The sequence below is a fragment of the Macrobrachium nipponense genome, chromosome 28 (assembly GCF_015104395.2).
Source record: "Macrobrachium nipponense isolate FS-2020 chromosome 28, ASM1510439v2, whole genome shotgun sequence".
Classification (NCBI taxonomy): Eukaryota; Metazoa; Arthropoda; class Malacostraca; order Decapoda; family Palaemonidae; genus Macrobrachium; species Macrobrachium nipponense.
In genome coordinates this window covers 45,800,990-45,808,800 of record NC_087217.1, presented here as the reverse complement: position 1 = coordinate 45,808,800, position 7,811 = coordinate 45,800,990, and positions in this window count along the sequence as shown.

Below are 7,811 nucleotides of genomic sequence, written 5' to 3'. Positions count from 1 at the left end.
CACCATTACACCAGCCGAGCTTTAGGGAACTTTAACAATGAGCATTCCATGAGATGTATTCCTTATACATATACATACATACATACATACATACATGCATATATATATATATATATATATATATATGTATATATATTATATATATATAAATATATATATATATATATATATATATATATATATATATATATATATATATATATATATATATATATATATGTGTGGTGTGTGTGTGTGTGTGTATGTATTGTATATATTATATATATATATATATATATATATATCATACATATATATATATATATATATATATATATATATATATATATATATATATATATATATATATATATATATATATATATATATATATATATATATGTGTGTGTGTGTGTGTGTGTGTGTGTGCGTGCTCACAAAAGTCTGTAACAAGAGACGTCTTCTATACAAGCAACATATGATACGTTAGAGGGAAATAAAGCAGTCATTATTACTAATGAACTTCCCCCTATCTGTACACACGATGGAAAAACCTGACGCTAATTACTGACGTTTTCAAAACGTAAAAAAATCAGCAAAGGAGCTGTTGTTCTCTCTCAAACAATCAAACCATAACAAGAACGATTCTGGTTGGAGGTATTCAGACGATATAATGAATGGGGAAATACCTGTGCACCTGGAAATCTTCTTAATTAGCTTTCGATTCCAGGTAAAAAGAAAACAATTTGGATTATATCTGACGTAACTCGTTTTCCAGGTAGGTGTTAATTGGATTCTGTTAAAAACTTGACTGAAATTTATACCCGAAGACTTCGAGAAAAGAGAGAGAGAGAGAGAGAGAGAGAGAGAGAGAGAGAGAGAGAGAGAGAGAGAGAGGGGGAGAGAGAGACGTACCAATAATGAACTCTTTTTGAATAAAACATGGGAATACTTCCACTCAAAATCAACGAGAGAGAGAGAGAGAGAGAGAGAATGGCATGGAAATACGTCTGCACGAAGAGAGAGAGAGAGAGAGAGAGAAGAGAGAGAGAGAGAGAGAGAGAGAGAAAAGATCCTTGTTAATAATGAATTCCCTTTGGAAGTTAAGAGAAAGGTACAAGTTAATAATGAATGTTCATTATGCTAGAAAAGATCCCCGCTAATGACGAATTTCACCACACGCCCCCTCTCTCTCCCCCCCCCCCCGCCCCCCTTTATTACAGAGGAAGTTCATTAATAAGGTAAACAACGCTTGCTAATAATGAATATTCTCCCGTTAATTATAATTTTCTCATTTAGGGTGAAGATCTTCGCTAATAACGCATTCTTTGTGTGTTTGTGTGTGGGGGGGGGGGGGGGTTGACGGGAAAGAATTCCAATGAGTAAGCGTCTTCTTATATAAAAATTCTAAATATGGATTCACCCAAAAAGAAAATAATCTCATTCCGTCTTGATATTAAAATACTCATTACAGAAATATGCGTAACGAGATGTTTCTTAAATTAAATAGAATTTTTTTTTTTTTTTGTATTATGGCTTTACCTGTATCAACCGAGCGACAGTAAACAATGACATTTGTTTATAAACGAAATGGGGATACATACAACTACCTAGAGGAGACAAACACCATCCCCCACCAACAGAAGGAAGTGTAGGGGCACAAAAGACCAGCTCCTGATAGACGAAAATGGTAATGAAGAACAGTAGGAGAAGGAAAACCAACCTAAGCATGGCATGGATAGACTATAAGAAAGCCTTCGACATGATACCACACATATGGCTAATAGAATGCCTGAAAATATATGGGGCAGAGGAAAACACCATCAGCCTCCTCAAAAATACAATGCACAACTGGAATACAATACTTACAAGCTCTGGAATAAGACTAGCAGAGGTTAATATCTCAGGAGAGGGATCTCCCAGGGCGACTAACTGTCCCCACTGCTCTTCGTAGTATCCATGATTCCCAGGACAAAAGTACTGCAGAAGACAAAAGTACTGCGGAAGAATTAACCATCTGATGTTCATGGACGACATCAAGCAGAAGAATTAACCCTAATCCAGACTGTAAGGATTGTATCTGGGGACATCAGGATGGAGTGTGGACTAGAAAAATGTGCCTTAGTCAACATACAAAAGGGCAAAGTAACAAGGACTGAAGGGATAAAGCTACCAGATGGGAGCAACATCAAACAGATGAGACAGGATACAAATACCTGGGAATAATGGAAGGAGGGGATATAAAACACCAAGAGATGAAGGACACGATCAGGAAAGAATATATGCAGACTCAATGCAATACCCAAGTCAAATCTCAACGCCCGAAATATGATAAAAGCCATAAACACATGGGCAGTGCCAGTCATCAGATACAGCACAGGAATATTCGAATGGACAAGGACAGAACTCCGCAGCATAGACCAGAAAACCAGGAAACATATGACAATGCACAAAGCGCTACACCCAAGAGCAAATACGGACAGACTATACATAACACGAAAGGAAGGAGGGAGAAGACTACTAAGTATAGAGGACTGCGTCAACATCGAGAACAGAGCACTAGGGCAATATCTGAAAACCAGTGAAGACGAGTGGCTCAAGAGTGCATGGGAAGAAGGACTGATAAAAGTAGACGAAGACCCAGAAATATACAAATACAGGAGAATGACAACCAGAACAGAGGACTGGTATAACAAACCAATGCACGGACAATACATGAGACATACTAAAGAACTAGCCAGCGATGACACATGGCAATGGCTACAGAGGGGAGAGCTAAAGAAGGAAACCGAAGGAATGATAACAGCGGCACAAGATCAGGCCCTAAGAACCAGATATATTCAAAGTACGATAGATGGAAATAACATCTCTCCCATATGTAGGAAGTGCGATACAAAAAATGAAACCATAAACCACATAGCAAGCGAATGTCTGGCACTTGCACAGAACCAGTACAAAAAGAGGCATGATTCAGTGGCAAAAGCCCTCCACTGGAGCCTGTGCAAGAAACATCAGCTACCTTGCAGTAATAAGTGGTACGAGCACCAACCTGAAGGAGTGATAGAAAACGACTATGGTATCAGAACAGATAGGGTGATATTGCAAATAGACCAGACCAGACGTGACGTTGATTCACAAAATCAAGAAAGTATCACTCTTTGATGTCGTAATACCTAGGGACACCAGAGTTGAAGAGAAAGAGAGGGAAAAAATGGATAAGTATCAAGACCTGAAAATAGAAATAAAAAGGATATGGGATATGTCAGTGGACATTGTACCCATAATCATAGGAACACTAGGCACGATCCCAGGATCCCTGAAAAGGAATCTAGAAAAACTAGAGGCAGAAGTAGCTCCAGGACTCATGCAGAAGAGTGTGATCCTAGAAACGGCGCACATAGTAAGAAAAGTGATGGACTCGTAATGGATGAAGGATGCAACCCGGAACCCCACACTATAAATACCACACCGCATCGAATTGGAGGACTGTAATAGAGCAAAATATAATAATAATAATTAATAATAATAATAATAATAATAATCTAATAATAATAATAATAATAATAATAATAAAATAATAATAATAATAAAAAGTGTGATAGAAATTTTCTTCAACCGTTTAGTGGGACGGACAAACTCGCGGACAGAAATTGTTTAGAAACGAAATAATAATAATAATATAATAAACATAAACAATAATAATAATAATAATAATAATAATAATAAGAAGAAGAAGAAGAATATGGGATATGCCAGTGGAAATCGTACCCATAATCAAAGGAAGCACTAGGCACGATCCCAAGATCCCTGAAAAGGAATCTAGAAAAACTAAGAGGCTGAGTAGCTCCAGGACTCATGCAGAAGAGTGTGATCCTAGAAACGGCGCACATAGTAAGAAGAGTGATGGACTCCTAAGGAGGCAGGATGCAACCCGGAGCCCCACACTATAAATATCACCCAGTCGAATTGGAGGATTGTGATAGAGCAAAAAAAAAAAAAAAAAAAAAAATAATAATAATAATAAGGATGACTAAAACTTCTTCAACCCTTTAGTGTGACGGACGAACTCGCGGAAAGAAACTATTTAGAAACGAAGTAATAATAATAATAATAATAATAATAATAATAATAATAATAATAATAATAATAATAATTGTGACAAACTATAAACGTGACAGACACTCACGCCCGGAGAGACAGACAGACGGACATACAGACAAACAAATAAGATGGAACTGATAACGATAAAGATAAAAATCATAAATTTTCTGAGTGATTTTTATTACAGGGCGAAAGTGTGAAAGAGAAGTTCATGTTATCGAAGTAGTTTATATCAGAGACGAGTACGCCGAACTTTCATTAGAGAGAGAGAGAGAGAGAGAGAGAGAGAGAGAGAGAGAGAGAGAGAGAGAGGAGGTGGGGTATATAAAAAAAAAGTGGTTGAAACAATGAGGCACCACCAGATGGACCTGATGGGAGATGTAATTAGTGACCAACACGGGAAGACTTTCTCAATGGCATCTCCAGAAGAAGAAGAAGAAGAAGAAGAAGAAGAAGAAGAAATAAAAGAAAAAAAGAAAAAAATAGGACTAACATCATTACTGGAACCAGCTACGAGAGGGAGAGTAATACATTATTCCCAGCGTGCGACCTTTTAACACATTTCACATTTTATATTCCTATATTCAATATCTTTATAATTACGTTGATATATTCTTTTAATTTTTTGTTATGTGTTGTGTATATTTTTGCAATGATAATAATAATTCAATAATTAACATAAAAATTATTTTCTTATAAATAAAATAGTCCCCAATTTATCTAAATTCTCTCAGTCAACGAAAGATATGCAAATGAGCCACTACTACAATCCCCACAAAAAGGTAGTTTGCTATATCATACAACCAGTGTCATCCCACCATTCCCCATTCCCCATTCCCCATTCCCCGATCTCCCGCTGTCGCCTAAAGATCGACCAAAGAGAAGAGTAATAAACTTCCCCATGAGGAAACTCCTTGTCCCTTCCTTCCTTCTTCCCTTCTTTCCTCATCATTCCTCACTTCTCATGAGCCATGAGGGAGCAGCTGGCAATCACTCTCGTTTATGAATTACTTCTCCCAAAGTCATTAGTCTTACGTCGTCGTGTCAGGTTGGACCAGAATTTTGGAGAGATGTTTACATGTATCTGTTATTTCTTGTCATTATTTCAGCCAGATAATGATAGCATGTCATGGTAATCGCTTTATAGCGAAGAAACATATTATTAAAGGAAAGGAAAATGCATCTTCTTCGAGTAGGTCTGCAGCAAGGAGGCATTCCTGCACGTGTTTGAGGCGTCTGTTCTCATGATTATTCGGGAATACCCTGTTGTTTTGTAGTGTTGAATCCTTTTTGTTGATTGTAATAAAAAACCTGAGCGGATCTCGAGCCGTAATATATCATCTACCTGAAAGGCCGCGCAGTGCAGTCATAGATAAAGATAGTTCAAGACTTTAAGAATGACGTCTCAAGATACTGACGCATACTATATACACATATAGGATAATAAAAACTTTATTTCTATGAAAAACTGTGCAGTTAGAGATAAAGATAATTCAAGAATTTTAAAAGATTGACGTCTCAAGATACGCAGGGTAACACTGACGTATATATACACATATACAAAAAAACTTTATTTCTAAGAAAGAGATAAAGATAATTCAAGACTATTTAAAAGAATGACGTCTCAAGATACACATGGTAACCCTGACGAATATATACACATACACAAAAAAAACTTTATTTCTATGAAAGACTGCGGTCAAAGATAAAGATAATTCAAGAATTTTAAAAGAATGACGTCTCAAGAAACACACGGTAACACTGACGTATATATAACATACATAAAAATAAAAACTTTATTTCTAGGAGAAACCGTGCAGTCAAAGATAAATATAATACAAGAATCTAAACGAATATAGGCTTTATTTCTAAGAAAGATTATGTAGTCAAAGAATGAGATAACTCGTGAATTTTAAACTAACCAAAACAAGATACAATATCACTGACAGATATACACAAAAAGATAATGAATATTTACAAGAAATATTATGCGGTCAAAGACTGAGATAATTCGTGAATTTTAAACTAATTATAACAAGATACAGTAACACTGAAAGGTATACAATTAAAGATAATGACTATTTACAAGAAATATTATGCAGTCAAAACTGAGATAATTCGTGAATTTTAAACTAATCATAACAAGATACAATAACACTGACAGGTATAAAATTAAAGATAATGACTATTTACAAGAAAGATTATGCAGCCAAGACAAGGAAAAGTTACGAATTGCAACGACCTATGTCACGATACACTCGCACACACACACACACACACACACACACACAAAGATAAAGATTTTATTTCCAAGAACGACAGCGCAGCCAGAGATAAGGATAACGAACTTGAATCGAATTACGTCAAGATGCATACAGCGACGATGACGTCAATACAAACACGATGCTATGAAACAAATATACACGCAGCCATCTCCAATGCCATCGTTTTCTTTCCCTTTATTGAAAAAAAAACACACAAAAAAAAAAAACTTACATATCAACAAACTTGTATCCGAACTTTTCTTCTTATAACATGACGCAGATAAGTTAAACCACTTTTCAAATCACGGAAGACGATAACAAAGCTTTCCTTACTGGATCAGGGACATTACTGACGTTCAATAAAAGAGACATATTACCTCAAGGACCGTAGTTAGGTTTACAGAAGTTTTCCGGTTTTGTTCGTCAAGGAAAATTACAGATTCAATACAGTTTTCCCAGTAATACTTACGTTCCACTTCCAGGTGAACATCAAAGACGAACCCCCCCTCTCTCTCTCTCTCTCTCTCTCTCTCTATCTCCCTCTCTATCTCCCTCTCTCCTCCCACAACCTGATCATCTCATTCCCTAGCTCTTCTGTCTCTGTCTCAGTCTCTGTCTCTGTCTGTCTTTCTGGCTCTCTCTGTGATTTTCAAAAGAGTATTCTCATGCTAATCAGTCTCTCTCTCTCTCTCTCTCTCTCTCTCTCTATCTCTATCTCTCTCTCTCTCTCGCTCTCTCTCTCTTCCTCTTCCCACAACCTGAACATCTCATTCCCTAGTTCCTCTGTCTCTGTCTCTGTCTTTCTGTCTCTGTCTGTCTTTCTGTCCCTCTCTGTGATTTTCAAAAGAGTATTCTCATGCTAATCAGTCTCTCTCTCTCTCTCTCTCTCTCTCTCTCTCTCTCTCTCTCTCGCTCTCTCTCTCTCTGACTGTATGTCCATGCCAGTCTCCACTGTGTGAACATTGCTGAATCATAATAATAATAATAATAATAATAATAATAATAATAATAACTGTAAAGATGAATTTTTTGAAGGAATTAATTATTTCTTTCGTCGATGTCAGCTGATGAGTGACAGCGATCACTAAATCAGTCACTAAATCAGATGATCGATCTCCTTTTAAACTACAATTTTATGGTATAGTTTTCTCCTGAAATGTCTTTTTAAGAACCAATCTCACCATTAAAACTGTGGCGCCTAATAGTGAGAAAATGGCAGGAGGGCCAAAAGAGAAAAGCGGAAAGCGGGGAAACGAATGAACAAATCCCAAGAGCCTGACAGAGTAGGATTTCCCGTCTTTCAATGATGCTTCCCTTATTTCTTTTCCTTTTTTTTTGTCCCAACTTTGATTGTACAAACACCCTTTTTTTTTTTTTTTAACCTTTAGGGAGGGTGTATGTTTATGTTTGTTGGGTGGTGTGTTTCTTAATGTGTGTTTGGGTTTCTTGTGTGTGTGTCTGTTTGTG